Here is a 25000-nt window from a genome sequence, read left to right as displayed (position 1 = left end):
TCTTAGTCAACAGTTAATACAGTGAAATAAAAAAGGAGGGAAATGGCAACAGAGAAAAATAAAGATCAAGTACCTGAGGAAACTAAAACCTGAATGTCTCTTCCATTCCATGCCATTTCATTTGGCATTTTTTTTTTTGTATTTTGTTTTTATAATGACAAAGATAAATGGAGAAATGAGACTTAGAGAAATAAATATAAAAAAATAACAAAAAATATGATGAAAATTTTGTAAGCCTTTAAAAAATAATTCCAGTTTCAATTCCTAATTAATTATAAATAGTGACTTTAATTAATTAAGAACAATGACAACAATAAGAACCAAATGATTGGAACCAGTCAACGTTTATGATTTATCGAAGCTGGATACTTTAATCTCCCAAGTTGTTTAAAGTTAATTTTCAAAAGGAAGAATATGTTTCTCTCCAATAATTAGGAATCAACTTCCACTACCACCACAACCACTACGACTACTACTACCACCACCACCACTTAAAGAGGGAGGCACTACAGTCAATAAAAAGTACTAGTACAACTCTGACCTCAACACCACCACCACCACCACCACTTTCATTACAGACAACTGTCATCATAAACTGGATATTCCATCACTTATGATGAAAAGGGTTCCTGTTGATTTGCTCAATAGAACATCTTGTTTTTAAAATTAATGTGCAAGCAGCCAAGCACTCCACAGATATGCATACCCTTAACCCATATATACCCCTGGTTGCGTTTTCGCAATGCAACACCTGCTCCTACCTGTTTGGACATGAAGTCACCAGAAAGCATCTGACAGAGCATATGAAATATTCAGTAGGTAGTCAACACCTGTAGCTAACAGTTGCATACTGTCCATCTCTTCCAGGTTGCGAAAGCTTATCATAATGTTTAATCTAAATATGGTGAAATTTTAAAACTTCATTTTTTCATGGGCATATATGGATTTAATGTAAGCCACAGGGAGATTCAGTGTGACACTCTGAATGTGACAAGGCTGGCCCAATGAATTGCTGATACAACCCACTTTTGTCAGCTGAGTGTGGACTGGAGTAGTGTGATATAGAGTGTCTTTCTCAAGAACATAATGCACTACTGAGTATTGAACTCGTAAGCTTAGGATTATAAGCCAAATACACTAGCCACTAAGCTATGTGCTCTTAGTGTCATCATAGGCAGGATGGTGAAAGCTGGAATGTCCTTGATCAGAGGTTTGCTCAGTTAGGGCTGACCCAGGGTTAAGCAACAATAGCAACATAACTACTATCACCAAAACCACATCAAGCGAGCTTCTTAATCACACAACCTTTGAACGTTGGACCTCACAGAGGCAATGACAAGTAACCAAGACTTTTAGAGATATGCAGTGCTTGAGAAGACCCAGCAAGCCAAGTGGGATCGTAGTCATGGCCAATGACAGTGTCACATAACCAGCCTATTTAAGAGTACCCTTCAATCATTGGGCAATATGCTGTGCTTGAGAAGACCTGTTGAGTCAAGTGAAATCATTGTCGTGGCTGATGCCAGTACCACCTGATTGGCATGTAAAAAGCACTTTTTGAGTGTGGTTGATGCCAATGCCGCCTGACTGGCCCATGCTGGTGGAACATAAGAAACATCCACTTCACTCTTGGTTGGCATTAGGAAGGGCATCCAGCTGTAGAAACCTTGCCAGATCAGATTGGAGCCGGGTGCAGCCTCCTGGCTTGCCAACCCATGCCAGCATGTAAAGCGGAGGTTAAACAAGGATGATGATGACAATGACAATATTCACATACAGAAACGCATGAAATCTGAAACATTATCCTGATCAATTAATTTGTTGCTGACACCTACATGTTATATCTGAAAATATTATTAACCAAAACAAAACTTGCACTAGACATGTTAAAAATTTAAACACATCAAGCAAGGGAGATAAAACTCATTAGCTCAGTTGATTGAAAAACACAAACAAGTCAGAGTGTTGAAATGATACACATAAATAACTGGTAGAGTGATCAAGAGTTGAGGATATACTGCTATTGGGATTGAAAAGCAATTAGCAAGATAACTCTGTTATCAAAAAGTAAATGTGGTTGTGTTATTAGTGTTGGGGTCAAATGGAAATTATTATTCTTTTTATCAAGTTATGTATTGAATACTGACATTTGAAAATATATCATTAAATTATCTAAATTTCTTTTTGGTTTTATTTTTTGTTTTGGGATCTATGTTAAAATGAACTAGGGTGTAGCTAATATTCTGTTAGTGCAAAGTGAAATGTAATTTGGTTATTATTTCCACAGTTTGAAGAATTGCATATATATTTTTATTTTTAAATCTATATGTAATTATGAAAGTTTATTTTTGATTCACCACCATACATGACTAAATAGATTTGTTGAATAATACCTGTGTCTCATCAGTGTGAATTATTTGCTTATTGATGATACAATGGCGTGTGTGTGTGTGTGTGTGTGTGTGTGTGTGTGTGTGTGTGTGTGTGTGTGTGTGTATGTGTGTGTGTGTTTGCATACATGTGTGTAGATATGCATATGTATGTGCATACACACACACACACTCACACACACATATCATCTGCATGATTTTATGTCTGCTTTCCATGCTGACACGATTGAATAGTTTGACAGAATCTGATGAGTCTGAGAACAGTGTTATGCACCAATGTTTCAGTATTGGCATTGTTTAACTCTTTAGCATTCAGAGTTCTTTGTCAAATGTTCAGCTTATTTATTCACATTGTTTTCAATTAATCACGCATTATCTTGTAGTTTCAAGATTTCAATTGTATCATCATCATCATCATCATCATCACCATCACGATCATCATTTAACGTTTTCTTTCCATGCTGTCATGGGTTAGACAGGGCATGGGCTGTTGGTATGGTCTGAGAATGACATTGTAGGATAGGTGCGAGAGTTTGAAGATGGTTGATTTTAACACAAAACAAAAAGAATATTTGGGCCAGATATGGCTGGATTAAATGCTAAAGGGTGACAAGATGACAAGCTGGCTGAATCGTTAGCATGCAGGGTAAAATGCTGCAAAACATTTTCTCCATCTTTACATTCTGAGTTCAAATTTCACTGACGTTGACTTTGCCTTTCATCCTTTTAGGGGTTGATAAAATAAATACTCATTGAGTATTGTGGTCAATGTAATCAGCTTAGCTCCTTCCTCAAAATTGATGGCCTTGTGTCCAAATTTGAAACCAATATTGACATGGCTCTTTTGTGGTTGTATGCCCTTCTTAACACCAACCTCTTTACAAAGTGCACTGAATGCACGTTTTTGTAGCACCAGCACTATGGAGTCGTCTTTCCATCAGCAACACTAAAAAGTCTTCTCATTCTTGCTCAAACAAAACATACCTTCAACCTAAGAGAAAGCTTTTATTAAGTATGATAGTGAAGTGTATCTATTCTCTTTTACTTGTTTCATCAGACTGCAGCCATGCTGGGGCAACAGCTTCAAGAACTTTTAATTGAATGAATTGACCCTGCAATACTTTTTTTTTTTTTTAGAGCCTGGTACATATTCTATCATTCACTTTTGCTGAACTGCTAAGTTACAGGAACATGAATAGACCAAAACCAGTTGTCAAGCAGTTGTAGGAACACACACAGATACACATACATATACAGCAGGCTTCTTTTCAGCTTCTGTTTACCAAATCTACTCATGTGGCTTTGGTTGGCTCAAAGCTATAGTAGAAGATAGTTGTCCAAGGTGTCACGCAGTGTGACTGAACCCAGAACCACATGGTTGAGAAGAAAGCTTCTTACCACACAGCCACAGCAGTGCCTGTATATGTAAGGATTTTGAAAGTTATCATGGCAGAGTAAATAATCATTTTGAAACTTGTGACACAAATTGCCCATTTCTTTATGAATAGATTTTCTGAAAACTTTTCTTGATCATGCAAAAATGTATATAAATTCACAAATTGGATCATTTTACACTAAATAATACCAAGAGAGGGTATCTATTCTGCAATTAGGCAAGGATATACAATTTGCATTTGATCATAAAAATAATTTTCAGCATACCATACACAAGACATAGACATCCAGTTTATACTTGTTTTCTAAACCTGCACTTAATTACCTGCAATTTGATATATAATAAGTAGGGTTTATTCATAATTAGCCACATCAACACAAGGATTTCTAAATCTCATGCACCTATAAATCTTAGCAAAGAGAGAAAAATCCTGGAAAAGAAAAACAAAAACCCCCACTTATTTTTACTAATTTGTTTAAGAGTTAATGAATGAACCTTTCTCTTTCTGATTCCATCCAATTCTATCGCTCTCTTTTTGTGTGTGTATGTGTGTGTGTGTGTGTGTGTGTGTGTGCGTGCGTGTGTGTGTGTGTGTGTGTGTGTGTGTGTACATTATGCAGAATGCTTTTATTTTTATTTCTTTACACATACATATATATTTATGTATGTATATATCATCATCGTTGTTTAATGTACACTTTCCATGCTGGCATAGGTTGGACGGTTTGACTGAGGACTGGTGAGCCAGAAGGCTGCACCAGGTTCAATCTGATCTGGCAAAGCTTCTACAGCTGGATGCCCTTTCTAACACCAACCACTCTGAGAGTGCAGTGGGTGCTTTTACATGCCACCAGCATGAGGGCCAGTTAGGTGGTTCGGCAACGACAACACTCAAAAGGTGTTTTTTATGTGCTACCTGCACAGGAGCCAGTCTGGTGGCACTGGCAACGACCACACTCGAATGTTGTATTTCACATGCCACTGGCACATGTGCCAGTAAGGCGACAATGTCAATGATCATGCTTGAACGGTGCTTTTAACATGCCACCAGCACGGGAGCCAATCCATGGCCCTGGCAACGATCATGCTCGGATGTATATATATATTGGGTCATCTCATAAATAATGCAGTCTTTTCAACTGCATGAACCAAAAGTTGGAAGGGGATGGGTTAAACTACCTGCATCAACTTGCTATAAAAGCAGGTAGTAATTTAACTTATCCTTAGTGCAAGTTTTGAAGAGTGCAGTTCCATTTTAACAGTTATTTTTCAAAGCTCTAATGGAAGTAACAAAAGAGCATATTCAGTATATTTTGCTTTATGAGTTCAATAAAGGCAACAATGCAACAGAAAGTGTGAACAATATTAATGCAGTATATGGTGATTGGACAATAAGAGTAAGCCAGTGTCAATGGTGATTCCAGAAATTCTGAGCCAGAAACTACAGCTTAGAAGACGTGCCTCATCCTGGAAGATCTGTAGAGCTCGACAAGGACATCCTGCAAACACTGGTGGAACAAAATCCCATTGTAACTATTGAAGAACTAGCAGAGAAGCTTGGATTTGGTCATTCAACCATCCATCGATACTTGTATGCCATTAGAAAAGTCAGCAAACTGGGTCAATGAGTTCTTCACGAACTTTCTGAGTCTAATTGCATGTAGAGAGTGAAGGTACACTCTTCTTTGCTGTCACATCTCATGAATGAACCTTTTTTGGACCAAATAGTGACTGGTGATGAGAAATGGGTTCTCTATAAAAATGTCAAGCATTGAAGACAGTGGGTGGGGAAAGGAGAAACACCAGCAGTCCAGGTTAAAAGTGTTGTTTTCTGTTTGGTGAGATATGAAAGGTTTAGTCCTCTTTGAACTTTTAAACCCAAACCAAACAACAACAAAAGAGATTTACTGCAAGCAGCTTGAATGGCTTACGTCAGCATTAGAAGAAAAACGACCATCTTTGGTTCCAAGGCAAAAGGTGTTCTTCCTTCATGATATTGCTCAGCCACATACAGAAAGGATGACATTCCAAAGGCTGGAGCAGTTTGAATGGGAAACGATGATCCACTCAGCCACCATATTCACCAGATTAGTTCCATCTGATTAATCATTTATTCCACAGTCATCAAAATCATTTGGATGGAAAAAACATGAATTCTGTAGATGAGCTCAGAACAGTACTGGAGAGTATTTTTCATCATGGACAAGTGAATTTTGGAAGAGGAGCCTTGCAAGTCTACCAGATTGATGGAAGAGCATTGTAGAAAATGAAGGAAAGTATATTTTAGATTAAAAAAGAACTTTGTTTATCTTAATTTTGAAAAATAAAAGGAGTATAAAATAACAGCATTATTTATGGAATGACCCAATATATACTTATATATATATATATATATATATATATATATATATATATATATATATACACATATATACTTTGATACTTTGATACTTTGATAGGTTTCGGCCATTATTGGCCCAGGCCATGTCTAACTTAATAGCACCACCTGGTGAAGTCTTTCAAGTCAGAATTTGGGCACTATGGCCCACTCAAGTAGAGAGTTATTGTTTACAGAGACATATCCGGGTGTAGGGGGTTTATCCGGGATATATATAAGATATATATAAAGTACCTATTTCTTTATTACCCACAAGGGGCTAAACACAGAGGGGACAAGCAAGGACAGACTTAGGTATTAAGTCGATTACATCGACCCCAGTGCGTAATTGGTACTTAATTTATCGACCCCGAAAGGATGAAAGGCAAAGTTGACCTCGGCGGAATTTGAACTCACAACGTAACGCAGACGAAATATCACTAAGCATTTCGCCCGGCGTGCTAGCGTTTCTGCCAGCTCGCCGCCTTATATATAAAGTACCGTTCAAGCATTGAGCCTCACAGAGGCAATGACTGAGCCCTTTGGCCTTATCCTGTGCTTGAGAAGAAGACCCATCACGCTGAGCAAAATTGCAGTTGTAGCAGATACTGGTGTCATTCAAATGGCATCCATGCCAATGGCACGTAAAAGCACTCATTACACTCTCAGAGTGGTTGGCATTAGAAAGGGCATCAAGCCATAGACACCCTGCCAAATCAGACTGGAGTCTGGTGCAGCCTTCCAGCTTGCCAACCCTGGTGAAACTGTCCAACCCAAGCCAGCATGGACAACAGACATTAAATGATAATGACGAGTTATATATATATATATATATATATATACACACACACATTCATATGTATGTATATATATAGATATATATATATACATACACACATTCATGCATGTATGTATGTATGTATGTATGTAGATAGATAGATAGATAGATAGATAGATAGATAGATAGATAGAAGCTTGTCAGTTTGTGTGTATGTGCACTTTTGTCACCTATTAAAGAGGAGATTTTTTCATCATTTAGAAACAGCTGGTAGTCTGTCCACACTATGTGTCAGTATGGACACTCTCAATTCTTGCCTCTTTATTAACACAATCAATTTGAAATATGATACGTGAGGCGTTGGGTAGAAAAGCAAGTACAAGTTTGGAATAATTAATGAATCTGGAATTCTGAGCACGGCATTTGTTTGTTAGCAGCAGCTGCTGTGGATGCTATTTTGTTGTTTGTGTTGTTTATCGCCATGTCAGTCCTGTTTGAGCAGAGACTTATAATCAAGTGTGTTCCAACAATGACATTCCATCTTTTTCAATAACAAACTGGAAGAATAATTAGAGTATCAGATGGAATGCTTTGCCATGTTTGTTTTGACATTGGCATGGTGTGTTCAAATCTCATCAAGATCAACTTTGTCTTTTTTCAGGGTCAATAATAATCTTCCACTCCAAAGGGGTGAATTGGTACAACTGCAAAAACACCAAATTAGATGCAGTATTTGTTCTAGCACTTTAGGTTCTGAGTTCAAATCACACTGTAGGTACTTGGGTGATGGACATAATCCATCACTTTAATACTACCAGCTTTGGTCCTTTAGTGTAGTCAACTCTATTATAAGGGGCAGCATATGAACCATCAGCCTTTTAGCTATCAATAATTAAGTTAGTGTAAAACTATTTAATACAATATTGCAATATTTCAGGATGGTTATTTCTTTTTAAGAAACACACAAAAACCATTAGATTCACTTCAGTACGGAATTTTGTCAGTGAACAGGCCACGGTCTCAAAGCGACGAAAATATTTTGACAAATTAAAATAACATGTTGAAATGAATCTAACAGTTTTTATGTGTTTCTTAAATGGCTTATAAACACCTTCGACACTGCAATTGTTTTCATTCCAGCACACAATCTCAGATCAGGTCACTTGCTATGCAAGTACATCTCCGTATTTCTTTTTCTTTCTTTGTTTTTATATTTTGCCAAATAAACACACGCAATGACTATATACTTGTTCTTCATTTCAGATTTATTATTGTTCTTATTTTAGTATCCTTTGTCTAAAATCTTTTGTCACACATTTTGTGACCTCTTCAGTGACCCTTCCTCCTACGTGGCTCATGTCTTGTCTAGTTCAAATCTTTCAGACAAAGGGCACTAAAATAAGAATAAGAATAATAAAGTGAAGAACAATCATATGGTACAAGAGTTTATTTGGCAAATAAAAAAACAAAAGAAAAGAAAGAAAATAACCATCCTCAAATACAACAATATCTGTTCCAAACATGATTTCATATCAGGAATCTTGCAAAACAAACACATAAACATACATAATACAAGAAAAATTAAAAAGCTAACTAGAAATAGATATTTGGTGAATAAAATACAATAGACGCAGGAGTAGCTATGTGGTAAGTAGCTTGCTTACCAGCCACATGGTTCCAGGTTCAGTCCCACTGCATGGCACTTTGGTCAAGTGTCTTTTACTATAGCCTCAAGCTGACCAAAGCCTTGTGAGTGGACTTGGTAGATGGAAACTGAAAGAAGCCCATCATATATATGGATATATATATATATATGTGTGTATATGTTTGTGTGTCTGTGTTTGTCCCCCCAACATCACTTGACAACTGATGCTGGTCTGTTTATGTCCCCGTAACTTAGTGGTTCAGCAAAAGAGACTGATAAAATAAGTGCTAGGCTTGCAAATAATAAGTTCTGGGGTCGATTTGCTCGACTAAAGGTGGTGCCCCAGCAAGGCCACAATCAAGTGACTGAAACAAGTAAAAGAGTAAAAAAAGAGTAAAAGAGTAGGCTCTACCTCTCATCCTTTTCACATTGATAAACTAAGTACCAGTACTAAGTACAGGGATCGATGAATTTGACTATCTCCCCACCTCCTTCGAAATTGCTGACCTCATGCCACAATTTGAAACCAGTATTATTTTCATATTTCTGCCAAGTACTGAAAAAAGAACTCCAGATATAGATGCAGGATGGCTGTGTGTTCACTTTGTGGCCACATGGTTTTGAATTGAATCTCACAGCATGGTACTTTGGGCAAGCATCTTGTACTCAAGCCTCAGACAGAAACTGTGTTGAATCCCATTATATATTTATATTCATGTGTGAGTGTATCTGCATGTATATGTTTGTATTTCTTTCTCCTCACTAGTGTTGGTTTGTTTGTGTCACCCCTATAACTTAATGGTTTGACAAAAAGAGATCAGTAAGATAAATACCAAACAATAAGTACTGGAGTTGACTTGATCAACTAAACCTATTAACAGTGCAGCTCAATGACTGAATCAAATAAAGGAATACGTTTTGAACTTATTCTGACCACATCAGCAAAGTATAACCTTCACTGTACTTGCAGAAGTAAGCAAATACATATGATTGTAGTTTAGTCAATGTTTACATGGCCTATATAATATAAAGTGCATTAATCTATAACTTTCTGTTAAATACAAGGCATTTCAGACCAATTTTCATCTAATTTTGTTCTCATTAGTGAAACTTAGCCTTTACCATGTTTATCAATTTGTTAATTAATCAGTATAATATTTCCTTGCCTACACAATTAGCTCTTGTCAGCTTTTCAATGCTCTCTTTCATTAAATATGCTAAAACTAATTGACTTATTATTTTTCAAGTTGAGAGCTTTTCCAAATTATTAATTTTTGAAGAGGTTCTATTATTCATCGACAGGAAATGTACAGTTTTTTACAATTACTTAGTAATTCACTAATCACTCCTTTAGACAATACCAATAAAGACTACATTTCACTGATGAGGTTAGAATAAAGTGAAACATATTCAGAGTTATCTCCTTTACTTGTTAGAAAAGTGTAAAAAGGATGAGTCACTGACATATATTGATGTTGCCCTTGCAACATAATTATCTATTTTTGTTTTGATTCTCTCCTTATATATGTTAACACTACCTTAACTATAAACATGTACATTATTTACAGCTGTGGAAGGTGGCAAGCTGGCAGAAATGTTAGCACACTAGGCGAAATGCTTAGCAGTATTTCATCTGTCTTTACGTGCTGAGCTCAAATTCTGCCATGGTCGACTTTGCCTTTCATCCTTTCAAGGCCAATAAATTAAGTACCAGTTGTGTACTAGGGTCAATCTAATCGACTGGCCCCTCCCCAAAAATTTTGGGCCTTGTGCATAGAGTAGAAAAAATTATTTAGAGCTGTGGGTTAAGGTAACAAGCTAGCAGAATCATTAGCACATTGAACAAAATGCTTGGCTGTATGTTTTGAGTTCAAATACCTCTAAGGTTGACTGCTTTTTATCCCTTTGGGGAGTCAGTGAAACAAGTAACAATAAAGTACAGGGTCAATGTAATCAACTTGTCCCCTCCATAAAACTGCTGGCATTGCACTAAAATTTGTTACCATTATTTTACAGCTGTGGTTCTCACTCTTTTTCTGGCACACTATGGAGCCAATGACAAATTTCTAATGCATATGTTTTTTCTTCCATGCCTATATGCTGGGCCCAGAGAAGAGGGAAGTACCCCAGGCCTTTGAAGGCCCTCCAAGACCAGTGAGATTAATGCCTTTAAGGCTTCTCTTTGAACAGCTGCAGGAAATATATCAGCAGAAAGCAACTTCCAGAGGAATGACATTCTGAGATAAAACAACGAGGTACAGCAATTAGGGAGGGGTGAGTTTGAGTGGTTGGGATACAACAAATATAATTGAAAGAAGAATGAGAAGTAAAACAGGAATGCTTGAGTGAAGATAGCATGAGTCCACTTAGCTCCAAGGAGTGAAGGCCATAAAAAGAAGTTTAAAAAAAAATAGAAAACCATTACACACCTTGTTTAATTTTTTATATTTTTGCACCACATAAAAAACATTAATGTGGGCGCTGGTTCCACATAAAAAGCACTGGTGATGGAACCACATAAGAAGCATCTAATACACTCTGTGGAATGACTGACATCAGGAAGGGCATTCAATCACAAAAACCAAGCCAAAACAGTCTATGGAACTTGGTGCAGCCCCTGGCCTTGCCAGTTTCCTATTTCTTTATTGCCCACAAGGGTCTAAACATAGAGGAACAAACAAGGACAGATAAAAGGGATTAAGTCGATAACATCGACCTCAGTGCATAACTGGTACTTAATTTATCGTCCCTGAAAAGATGAAAGGCAAAATTGACCTCGGGGGAATTTGAACTCAGAAGGTAACGGCAGACGAAATACTGCTAAGCATTCCACCCGGTGTGCCAACATTTCTGCCAGCTCACCACCTTGGCCTTGCCAGTTTCTACCAAGCCATCCAGCCAATGCCAGCATGGAAAATGGATGTTAAGTGTTAATCCTTAATACTTGTATATAAGAGCATCAAGAATAACTCAATGTTTAAGACGCTCGGGCATTAGCTTTGATTTTCTGAAGCTTTAAACTCATCAACGTCCTTATCATTCTCATCATTTTAACATCCACTTTCTCATGCTTCTATGGGTCAGATGGAATTCATTGAGGCAGATTTTATAAGATCTATTATCCTTTCCTGTTAGCAAGTGAGATAAATCTGCCTATGGCTATATATGTTCTCAAGGAAGACTCGAAATTAATGACATCACTTATATGGCAGTGACACTCATGACTATAACATGATTGGTTTTCACTTCAAAATCCACCTACAAGATTTGGGGCAGCCTGGGGCTATAATAGAAGTTACTTACCCAAGATGTCATGCACAGAGACTGGACCCAAACTATATGGTTGGAAAAGAGACTTATTAACAACAGCTGAGCCTGCATTCTAAATTATATTTCAAAAATCTTTGGCACACTAATGCACTGCAGGGCAGTGTTTGAGAAACACAAACTAAGAAATTATCTCATTACTACTTGATTACATATGGTGAAAATTATATTTTGCTGATGAGGTCAGAATAAGATAGAAAAATATCCAAGGGTTGTCTCATACATTTATTGAAAACCTGTAAATAACAAGTCAGTGACTGAGAAAGTTATTTTTTTATAATTTTCTTTTTTTTTTTTGTCACTCGTTATCATTTCTCATTAACATTTTGATGTTTCTTGTATAAAAATACTAACTTGACTATTTATCTGTTTATTTTTCGATTTAGTCATCTCACCATATAATTATTTCTTATTAGCAATTTGTAGTTTCCCTGTATTAATTATGCTATCACTAACTTTACGTCTTGTATATTTTTCTATCTCACTACATGATCAGCTCTCATTAACATTAAATGTGCTAAATTGAATGTGTAAACACTCTTACATTAAATATATCATCATCAGCACCATCACTATTTTAAGCATGTGTTCTATGCTGGCATAGAGAGGATAGTTTGACAGGAGCTGGTGATCCAGAGGACTGTATCAAGCATTACTATCTGCTTTGGGATGATTTCTACAACTGAATGCCCTTCTTAACACCAGCCACTTTACAGAGTATAATGGGTGCTTTTTAAGTGGCACCAGCACCAGTGAGGTCACCAAGTAACTTATAAAACAAGATCCCTCAACTGAGAGAGGTGGTTTTGTGTAAGGTGATGAGAGGTGAAAGTATGAGAGAAGGAGAGATACTATAGAGGAGATACATGGCTATCTCAGTTGGAAAAGAGAGTGGAGAGAGAGAGAGACAGACAGAGACAGAGAGACAGACAGACATACAGTAAGACAGAGGTGATGACAGTGAAAATGTGTCAGGGTTAACATTAGATTAGTTATGAATCAGTATATCTATCAAAGTAGCCAATTCACAACATAATTATTTTTGTTATTATTTTGATGTTTCCCTATATTAAATACATCATTATTAATTTATCTATCTATCTGCATATCACTGTGTGTTGCGCAGCACATAATTATTTCTTATTAGTACCTTCATGTTTCACTGTATTAAATATGATATCACTAATCTAACTATCTATCTGTATATTTCCCCATTTGGTGGTCTTAGAAATTAATCACTTTTCATTGGCAGTTTCGACAGGTGTTTTGTGATGGAGGCCTTGGCTGACCAAAGCTTTGGAAGTGGAATGGCATACAGTAATGGAAAGAAGCCCATATACATGTCTGTGTATGCATATGTGTGTGTGTAAATATATATATATATATATATTCATACAAACACACATACATATATATATATATATATTCATACAAACACACATACATATATATATATATATTATATATATATATATATTATATATATATATATATATATATATATATATATATATATATATATATATATATGTATATATATATACATACATACCTATATTTATACATACACACATACTTAATCATCATCATTTAACCTCTGTTGTCCATGCTGGCATGTGTCGGATGGTGTGACATGAGCTGCAAGGCAGGGGGCTGCACCAGACTCCAGTCTGATTTGACATGGTTTCTATGGCTGGATGCCGTTCTTTATGCCAATCACTTTACAGAGTGTGCTCATGGGCACTTTAAGTGGTGCTGTAAGAGTGCTCTTACATGGCACAGCACAGGCACTTTTACATGGTACCACATGGGTGCTTTTACATGGCACCACCAGGATCAGTTTTAACACTTCTGCTGTGGGGTATGTATAGGTGTGTATATATACATATACATATATATATACATTTACACATATATGCATATATATACACACACACATGCATATATATATATATATATACACATGTGTATATATAAACATATATACACATATGCATATATATACATAAATACACACATTTTTAGTTCAAATGTTTCAACTAAGATTGCTGGAAAATTTTTTGCCACTTTGGACAAATGTTTTCCTAAATCTAATCATTAGTATGCTATTTTTAATTGGCACACCGGGAAGGTATCCTACACTAAATCAACTAATTTGGAGCAGCTTATGTACTGCATAAACAATAGTAAGATGCGACAACAGTTCAATAACCCACCTACTGGATCTAGCAAACATACACATCTAAATACCAACAAAGGAGATGTAAACCACAATGAAAAGCACCAATTATGGTGAAATTGTAATAGTAGAAACAATTATGATCTAGCTAACATGGTAACAAGTCAGAAAATGAAGTCAGAACTGCCATGTATACAAATAAATATGGTAAATGCTCATGCAGAGAAAAATTAAAATGCCCATTGATGAACCTCTGTTTGAGTACAAACCTTGTATATAAATGTACTAGGCACATATGTTTAAATTGGGAAGATGGCTGATTCAGTTAAGAATGATTATTGCAACCATGCCACTAGCTTCAAGAGAATCAATAAGAGACATTCAACATCTTTGGCCGATTTTGCATGACGACTGAAAGAAGATAAAATTTAGTATAACATAATTTGGTCCATAGTAAGGCATGGAAAACCATACAACACCATTTCCAGGAGATGCTGACTCTGCTCCAAGGAATCACTGTCTATTCTGTGAACCAACGAAAAGATCATTAATAGAATTTCTGAAAGACTCTCAAGATGTCTACATGCATATAAATGTACTTTCATACAATGCAGTGGGAATGCATTTCAGTAACTGTTGACATAATTTACTTTAAGGTATGGATGAATTAAGTTTAGCTTTAACCTCTCCCATTCTTATAAACACCGAGCAGTTATTTAACTCGCTTTGTGATCGTGAGTGCATAAAACCACATGTGTGCGTATGCTTACATTTTTGCAGATGCTTGGATGAGTGAATATACATGCTCCAAGCAGCTTGCATGAGGGAGTTTATACATCCAATATCTGTTGACGGTTATTTTTAATACTTTTCTCTCTGTATTTCTCATTGTCTTCATTTCTTTTTTGCATCTGTAATTTTATTTTTTATCTATATAATGAAGATATTTCCTTTGTATTGTTGGTTTTCTTTCTACAAAATGAGACGATACATTGCGGAACTGTTATTTTAATGAGTTGTATCTATTTATCACCTGATGAAACACACCTGCACTGCCGGATACTCCTGAACCAGTTGTTTAGTGTGATTAATAATAAAAATTGTCATATATTCCATCATTCTTTCATTTACCACATATGCAAATATATATCTATATCTATGAGTATGTTTCCACGATTTGATATCGTGTGACATTTGTAAGCATCACCATTATACAAAGTGCCATTGGTTTCAAGTCTCTCATGGAAAACATGTCCAGCTAAAGAGAAATAATACCTCACTTAGAAACAGGTAAAGATTGGCCACAGGAAAGGCATCCAGCTATAGCAAAATACCTGCCCGAACAAACACTGCCTGACCCATGCAAGCATGGGAAAGCAGACATTAGGTCAGCAATGGCAGTGGTGACAATGATGGTGATGGTGATGGTGATGATGATGATGGTGGTGGTAGTGGTAGTGGTGGTGGTGATGATGATGATGATGATGAGGATGATGATGATGATGATGATGCTGATGATGATGATGTTGATGATGCTGATGATGATGTTGCTGATGATGAAGATAATGGCAATGATGATAATGTTGATAATGATGATGATGATGATGACAATAATGATGATGATAATGTTGATGATGAAGATGATGACGATGACAACAACAATGATGAAAATTATGATGATGATGATGATGACGTTTTGGTGTTTACTGTATTTAATATATTAACACTGACTTTATATTAGCTATTAGGTCAACATGTAAACACTTACAACCTTCAATATTAACTGTCACTAAAGTAAATAGTGAAATGCTTTGATTTCTATGCTTTAACAAATAATTTCAAAATTAAGAAAGTTTGATTTGTAGCGTTACATTATACTCCACTATACACCTATTTGTTTCCTTTGCTTTCTTTTCTTTTCATATAAACACACAGACAAATTCACATATACATTAACACATATACATACACACAAACAGTTATATGCCTATACACACACATTTATACATACACATGTGTGGGTGTAGGGATGAGAGTGGGTATCTATATATCTATCTATTTATCTATCTATCTGTCTATCAATCTATCTATCTATCTATCTATCTCTCTCTCTCTCTCTCTATCTATCTATCTATCTATCTATCTATCTATCTATCTATCTATCTATCTATCTATCTATATATATATATATATATATATATATATATATATATAAATGTATGTATGTAGATATATACATATATACAAATGTATGTATACAAATATCTATCTATATATATATATGCATAAATGTATGTATGTAGATATATACATATTTACAAATGTATGTATACACATATATATATATATGAGTATATGTATATGTGTATGTAAATGTATATATATCTATATATTTATAGGTATGTATATATAGTGTGTATGCATTTGTAGTATATATATATATATATATATGTGTGTGTGTGTGGTGTGTGTGTGTGTGTGTGCATACATATATATATATATATATATATATATATATATACTTTTACTCTTTTACCTGTGTCAGCCTGCAAGCTATACACGTTCACTCACACACACACACACACACACACACACCACACACACACACACACAACACACACACACACACACACACCACACACACACACACACACACACATACACACACATATACACACAAATTTATAGACTTATATATTCTAAATACATAGGTAACATGTCAAACAATATAATTTTGTGGACATTTTATTAAAACTATAGCCTAAATATTCAGTTGATTAATGTGCATTACTGTTTTGAAGACAGTATGAAATTAAATGGTTTTAAAGGAAGGCGCTAAAATATTATTTACAAACATCAAAGTCAAAATATTCACTCTGTCAGCACCATTTAGTTAAACGAATGGCTATTTATTAGCTTTTGTTGCTGTTTATTATGAGTATACAGTCCTTGGTTACACATGAATATACAAAGGAAGTTGTTGCAATAGATATTGCTGTTCAGCTCCAGATCATTCTTGACCAAACAGAGCAATGTTGAAAGTGACTGCAAGAACTAATAATTTTCTCTTTGTGTGAGTTGAAGAAGATTTAGCTGTTATTTTTAGCAAGCCGTGCAACCACATAGAGATTTTTGCTATAGTTACTGTTGTTCAGCTCTAGATCAGTCTTAACCTTCTCTCTTTGTGTGAGTTGAAGGAGATTTAGCTGTTAGTTTTAGTAAGCCGTGCAACCACATAGAGATTTTTGTAATAGTTATTGTTGTTCAGCTCTAGATCAGTCTTGCCCTTCTCTCTTTGTGTGAGTTGAAAGAGATTTAGCTGTTACTTTTAGCATGCCATGCAACCACATAGTGATTTCCTTGCTGCTTTATGAACAAATAGCTGAAACAATGTGTATGAATGCATGCTGAGATAGGATACCATTCGTTCAGAAACATAATATCTGAATGCTGAGCGTGATAAAGCTAGAGTGTCCAATAGTTAATCTAAATGGCAGTTGTCACTTTAGAATAATACAAATCCTGGTAAAATGATGGGGATTTAAAGATGGCCTCATTCTTGGAGAACTGACAGAGTTGTTAGGGGATTGGATAAAATGGTTTGCAGTATTTCTTCTGGCTCTTTATGCATTGAGATGATGTCCACCTGAAGTTAACTTGGCTTTTTGTTCCTCTAGGGTTAATATAATAAAGTATCATTTAAGTATAGGGGCCAATGGTATCAACCAAACACCCACCTCTAGAAAATTGCTGGCTTTGTGTGTGTGTATATATATATATATATATATATATATATTATAACTTAGGGTATCTACGAGATACTGCCATGCTGAAAATAGCAGCCATGATCTAACTCTAAAACCACTTTAAGTGTTCATATAGCAACATGGAGAGAAGACAAAAAGACAAGATAAAACTAGTAAAAAATTACTGGATAATTCCAGATCCCGGATTTCTGACTTTGCATTTAGGAATGCTTTGCCTCATCAGTGGAATATACACAGAGAGAAACATAAATACATATATATATATATAAATACAACATACAAATACTTACATATACGAACGCACACATACATATATATGCACATATGCCTCACACACACATACATATATAGGTACAAGGCCAGCAATGCATGCATGTATGGACCTATGTATGCTTGTATGTATGTAAAGCTTCAGACATGGGTGTGTGGCTTATGAAATTTGCTTCTGAGCCATGTGCTTTCAGGTTCAATTCCACTGTACACTACTTCGGGCAGCTGTTTTCTACCAGAGCCCTAGGCTGACCAAAACCCTGTAAGTGGATTTAGTAAACTAAATGCTTATCATGTGTATGTGTGTGTGTGAGTGTGTGTGAGTGTGTGTGAGTGTGTGTGTGTGTGTGTACTAGTGTGTGTATGTATTTGTTCATGTTCTTGTGTTAATTTAGCAAGTCGATTGTAAATGAACATCATTTGTTTCCTTTCTTCTGTGGAAAACATAGGTTGTGGGAGAATATTACCTTACTTAAAAACAGATGAGAGTTGGCAGCAGGAAAGGCATCCAGCTGTATAAACCAAATTCAACAAATTCTGCCCAAACCATGCATATTATGATGATGATGTAGATACATTATGGACAATACACACATACACACAAACAGTGGGTCTCTGTTCAGTTTTTGTCAACAAAATTTCACTCACAAGGTATAAGTCAATCCAAGACTAGAGTAGAAGATATTTTCCCCAAGGTAGAGAGCTTTGAGCTTGAATCCAGAAGCATGTATATGCATACAAAACAAACTTTATTTGCTAACATAAAAGGTGGAGTTCAATAAAAGTAAGTTGAAGTAATGTCTGTACATTAATGACATTTACTGTTGAGTAGAGGAGATTTAGTTGCGCTGTTGTGGAGATGTAAGTAGTTGACACTTGATAAGAGAAGAGAAGGTGTTGTGGGCTGATAATGGAATGTAGCAATGGCAGCGAAGAACGACCAAGGATAAAACAATAATGTGTTTGAATCTGAAAATACTGGACCTAACAGATGAGGTGATAAAACATTGAGAAGAATGGTAGTTTTTACAATTTTGTTGTTTTTATTTGTAATGATTTAGTCTGAAGAGAAAGGGCAGTGCTAATGACAGCTTTTAGCTCTTTCAAGATAGGTAAGAATAAAGGAGAAAGTTACTCTTGGAACAGAAACCTAAGCTTTATGTTTGTGATAAAAGTGTATTCAGGTAAAGGTGTCCAGACCCAGATAGAAGGGTTAAATCAAGTGCCAAATTAACCCTTTTGCATTTAAACAGGCCATATCAGGTGCAGATACTCAACCTGTTTTATGTTCAAACCAGTCAGATCCTGCCTCTCACACCTACCTTATAATGTCATTCAAAAAATAGATAATTACATCATTGAAATTTCAAAGCTACAAGATAATGCATAGTTAATTCAAAGTAATGTGAATGAATAAGCATCACATTTGACAAAGTAATCTGAATGCTAAAGGGTTAAGCTTGTCATCCAAAATGCTTATACAGCAGACCACTCCAATCAGCAGAAAACATTTTATATTAAAATGATGATCAGCATGATCTAAATGGCAGCTGTCACTTTAGAATAACACAATTCCTGATAAAAAAAAAAAGATGTAGATTTAAAAACTGCTTCATACTTCAAGAGTTGACAAAATTGTTATAGGAGATTGGAAATAATGCTTTGCAATATTTCTTCTGGTTCTTTATGCTGTGAGTTCAAATTCCACTGACGTGTGGCAAGATCAAACCATTGACTTACAGATACAATCGATCTGACAGTTTCCACACACTTAATTTTACTCACAAGCTATGGGTCAACCCATGGCATTTCCTGGAGACACCACAAGTAGAATTGGAACTGGGACCGCATGACTGCAAAGCAAACTTCTGGTTTCCAAATAATTATTATTGCTTTTTTCAGTTTTTTTGGTTCCCTGTTACATCAGATATACAATAATATTTTTATAACCATTAATTTATTCCACTCAATGCTAGGCTTGTTCGTAGAATTCCTTTTAGAAGAAGTATATCCCTAACATTAGTCAGTTTACAACAAATCCAATAAAGGCAAACTTGTATTTCAGATTCGTGGTCTGATCTCCAAAAACATAAAATATGGGTTTCTACTTTTGATCTTATATACAAATGCCAAATGATTCCATTGATTTCTAGTCGCTCCATCTCTGGTTGTAAATAACAATAACAGCAAGGAATAGTTAGGGTAGTTGCAAGAACTAAATGTCTTTGATAAAACTAGTCACTCAAGGCTATGTACGACATGTTAAAGATCATAATTTATAAACCATGACAGCAATATAGCAATGTGCCTGTTCATATGCCAGACACAGTCTTCCATTTAATCAATCAGCTAAACAGGAAAATAATTACCACAACCATCGTTTTTCTGAGATAGAACTACACCAAACATCTATAGAAATAAGTTGCATGAAAATCTTAGATTTCTGTGACAATCAACCTCACTTTAAACTGAAAGAAAAGTGGATTCACATGAATTTATCAAAATATCACAGCAGGTTGATTAAAACATGGGGATTTGGAAATCTAAACTTAAAGACATAGAGTTGATGCAACAAACAAAAGTTTGAATAAACTCATTTTGTTTGTCTTCTCAGGAACCATGGATGACAATTTAATTCCTTGGTGCATAATGAGTTTAATGTGAAATGGATGGTGACTCATCAGATATCATCACAAACTTACTAAATCAAGACTATGGCTCAAGTTAATGACATCATTGAATGACTGTGAGCTCTACTTTGATCTGTGACTCAGTACTAGAATGGTTTCTAGTTTCTCTTCCCAATGCTTTTGAGAAGAATTGAAAACAGCAAGTCAAGCTAATGAAACAGTTCTAAATTAAAAAATTTTCTCACTTCTAATAATGGTAAAGCTGTAAATTTACTCCTTGGTTGGTACCTATTTATAGTCAAGTGGAGTGAGCCATTTAAAAATTAAATGTCTTTTCTTTGAACACTGTGGCTCACTGTTGGTAATGAGATACAAAATGGAAATTGTTCAACTGGAAATCACAATAATCTATCAAATGAAACATCTGTGGTAATCCATTCCTCATTAAAAATAAATGAATAAATATGTTAATTAACAAAAGAAATATAAAAAGAACAATAACATGAAATAAATCACTTTCCTATTTAATTTTTCTTAAAAGTTTTTATAAAGAAATTAATAAGTTTCCATATTAACATTTTCAGAGACAGTTTTCTACATATTTTTTGGTTTTGTTTCTGTGCAATGTAATTGCATTCTTCATATTGTCATGAACAGCAGTTGCAAGTAGAAGCACTCTCTTTATCAGAATTTGTAATATCTGTTTCTGCAAGGTGAATGATATTTAAGGGCTACCAGATTAACAGCACTAAGGATTATGCAAGAATGTATAACAAAAACTTAAAATTTTGCAAGAAGATTAAACATACACACACATACACACACACACACACACACACACATATATATGCATATATTCATGCATACATAAATATATATACATACAGACACATACATACATATATATATACATACATACATACACACACACACACCACACACACACACACACACACACACACACACACACACACACACATATATATATATATACACATACATAGCTGCTAGACCTTTTTATTTTCTCTTTCTGTTTATTTCTGTGTTCCTTTCTATTGAAGAGCATAGGCTCAAAATGTAAAAGGCTTTCTCAATTCCTGAGCGTTAAACTAATACATCTATTTGTCGCATACACACCAGTCTTCATCTTTTGTTTCATTTGTTTTTTGTAAATTCCAACTACATACATATATATATAGTAGAAATATGTTACGAAAATATATACATACTCACACACATTTCTATGCCTGGTGGCTTCCAGGCATAGAAACCATGCCAAAAATAAGACATTGAAAGAAGATATAGTCCTGTGGTCCGTTGAATTTTGTTCAATCATTTTACTCATACTAGCATGGAAAGCCAATGTAAAAGATGACATTGATCATCATCATCATCACCAGGATTTCATCATCATCATCATCATCATCATTTAACATCTACATTTTCTATGCTAGTATGGGTTAGACAAGTCTTATTGAGGCAATTTTTCTCTGGCTGAGTGCTCTCTCTGTTGCTAACCCTCCCTTGTTTCCAAATAAATTACAACTTTCTAATATTCATTACTAAGGAGGTAAATTGGCAGAATCGTTAGCACACAAGACAAAATACTTAATGGTATTTCATCAAACTTTACAATCTGAATTCAAATTCCACTGAGGTCTACTTTGCCTTTCATCCTTTCGAGAAGCAATAATATTATAATACCAGTTAAACACTGGGGGTGATATATATAATCAATTTACCATTTACCCCCTTGCTCAAACTTGCTGACTTTATGCCAAAATTTGAAACCAATATTCCTTAGTTTTCTTATCTTTAAAAATCAAAATTTCAAAAGCAATAAAAGAAATAGTGTTAAAGTAGGTGGAGGAGAAGGAAGAGGCAGGTAGCCAAATTTGGCTCTAAACTTAAACTGGTACTTGAACCAGGAAAGTCAAACAGTCATATATTACAACCTCGGTACTTGAAGGTTCTCATTTTATTGATCTCAGAAGAATAAATGATAAAGGAGAACATCCATTTTCCATGCTGGCATGGGCTGGACACAAAATTTCTTTTCCCACGAGAGTTCTGGACCCCAGTTATGAACTCATTTGCATACAGCCAAACAGAGCTCAACTATCAAACTCATTTATGAGTGCATAACAAGTAATGGGCGATAAGATAAGGTCACTTGGGTAAGGAATGACCATGGTTCTTTTCTCTTTTAATAATGCTTCTTGTTCTTGTTCTTATTTCAACCATGGCTGTCTCTGCATAGTTATTTGTGTTGTTTACTTTCTAAAACAGTGAAGGGAGAGGGTTGCTAGTACATCACCCTCTATCCACTTTTTTCCCATCCACATCTTTATCATATGGGGCCCTAACAAAATCCAATAATAGGTATAGATGCAAATCTATCTAATTACTTGTCTCCTTCTAAAATCAGGCAAAACTTGGTGATTGGTCGACTTACAACATCGTTTTTCATTTTGAGTTTACTTGGTAGAGTGTGTTTGTTAAGGCAGTGAGCTGGCAGAAATGTCAGCACGCCAGGCGAAATGCTTAGCAGTATTTCATCTGCCGTTACGTTCTGAGTTCAAATTCCACCGAGGTCGACTTTGCCTTTCATCCTTTTGGGGGTCAATAAAATAAGTACTAGTTATGCACTGGAGTCGATGTAATTGACTTAATCCCTTTGTCTGTCTTTGTTTGTCTCGTCTATGTTTAGCCCCTTGTGGGCAATAAAGAAATAAGAGTGTGTTCGTTAACTTGACAGCAAGGTCAAAGGTAAGTTCTGATTGATTGCATGCAAATGAGCTCATTACTGGGGTCTGGAACTCTCGTAGAAAAAAAAAATTTTGCAGGCTGGACAGTTTGATCAGAGCTAGCAAGCCAGAGTGCTGCATCGGGTTCTAGTCTAACTTAGCTTGGTTTCTATGGTTCAGTGCCCTTTCTAATGGCAACCACTTTTCACTTTTCAGATGCTTTTAATATGGCACTGGCATGAGCGCTTTTACATGGCGCGAGCACGACTGCCTTTTATGCGGCATTGGCACAGGACTTTTGCTGGCCAATCCTTTTCATCAGGATGTGCAGCCTTGAAACATCTGCTATGGAGAATTGCTAGTAAAAATAAAACTATTTCTTTTACTGTATAAAAGAAAAAGCGGCAAGTAATTCAAACCAAATTCAAGAAGCGGTAACATGTAGTAACATGTAGCATAATCATTTATATGTGCACCATTGTGGTATGTTGCTAATACAGTTAACTTAACAGGATTTCTCTCTTTTCCTCTCCCCCATTCTTTCTTTTTCTATCTCTCCCTCACCTCCTTGCTAGCTGTCTTTCGTTTCTATCTCTCTCCTACATTCTCTCTCTCATCCACTTTCTCTCTCTGTCTCTCTGTCTCACACACACTTTATCCTTCTCTCTCTCTCACACACAATTTATCTCTCTCTCTCATTCTTGTTTGCTCTCTCTCTCTCTCTCATTTTTATCTCTCTTCCTCTTTCTCTCATTTCTATCTCTCTCCCACTTTCTCTCTCTCTCTCACACACACAATCTATCCCTTTCTCTCCCTCTCCTTCTTGCTGGCTCTATCTCATTTCTATCTCTATCCCACTTTCTTTCTCTCTCTCTCTCACAATTTGTCCCTCTCTGTCTCTCCCCTCCTTGCTTACTCTCTATCTCATTGCAATCTCTCTCCCACTTTCTCTCTCCTTTTCCCTCTCTCTCCTCTTTCTCTCTCTCTCCAACTTCCTCTCTCCACTTACTCTCTCTCTCTCCAAATTTCTATCTCACATATCTATCCCCCACCCCTATCTCTGTCTCTCCCCTCCCCCATCTTGTTTCTACTCAAATATGGGAGAAAGATTTTATGAGGCATGTGTATGAAATAAGACGATGACGATGATGTATCTGTGGTGAAATATGGACAGTGATTTGCAACATATCATGAACAATTGCCGAGAAATGAGGTAGATATGAATTGCTGGAGGTTGGCTAATCTTAATTTATGAGGAAAGCTGAGGACAAGTTGAAAATTTAACGAACTGAACGTCATACGACATTGGCTGAAGATGGTAAAGAAAGATGAGTGTACTGGTAAGAATAGATTATCAGGAATGCACTGGGAGGGAAAAGTACTTTCAGTTGATAATGATGATGATGATGATGATGACGACGATAACATTGACAGCTATGATGATGATCTGTGATACAGGTGAATATAAAGCAAAATAGAAAATAGAGGTGAATG

The 25000-nt window shown here is 35.7% G+C and overlaps 1 protein-coding gene across 1 annotated transcript in view; it reads right to left on the bottom strand.

Annotated features, from left to right (window-relative positions):
* The window catches only part of LOC115210886 (beta-1,4-N-acetylgalactosaminyltransferase bre-4), a 969826-nt gene that overhangs the window by 316495 nt on the left and 628331 nt on the right, over positions 1–25000 (bottom strand). The gene's annotated exons all lie outside the window — the stretch shown is intronic.

This window comes from Octopus sinensis, linkage group LG4 (assembly GCF_006345805.1).
Source record: "Octopus sinensis linkage group LG4, ASM634580v1, whole genome shotgun sequence".
Taxonomy (NCBI): domain Eukaryota; kingdom Metazoa; phylum Mollusca; class Cephalopoda; order Octopoda; family Octopodidae; genus Octopus; species Octopus sinensis.
This window is presented reverse-complemented; position numbering and strand designations above follow the sequence as displayed.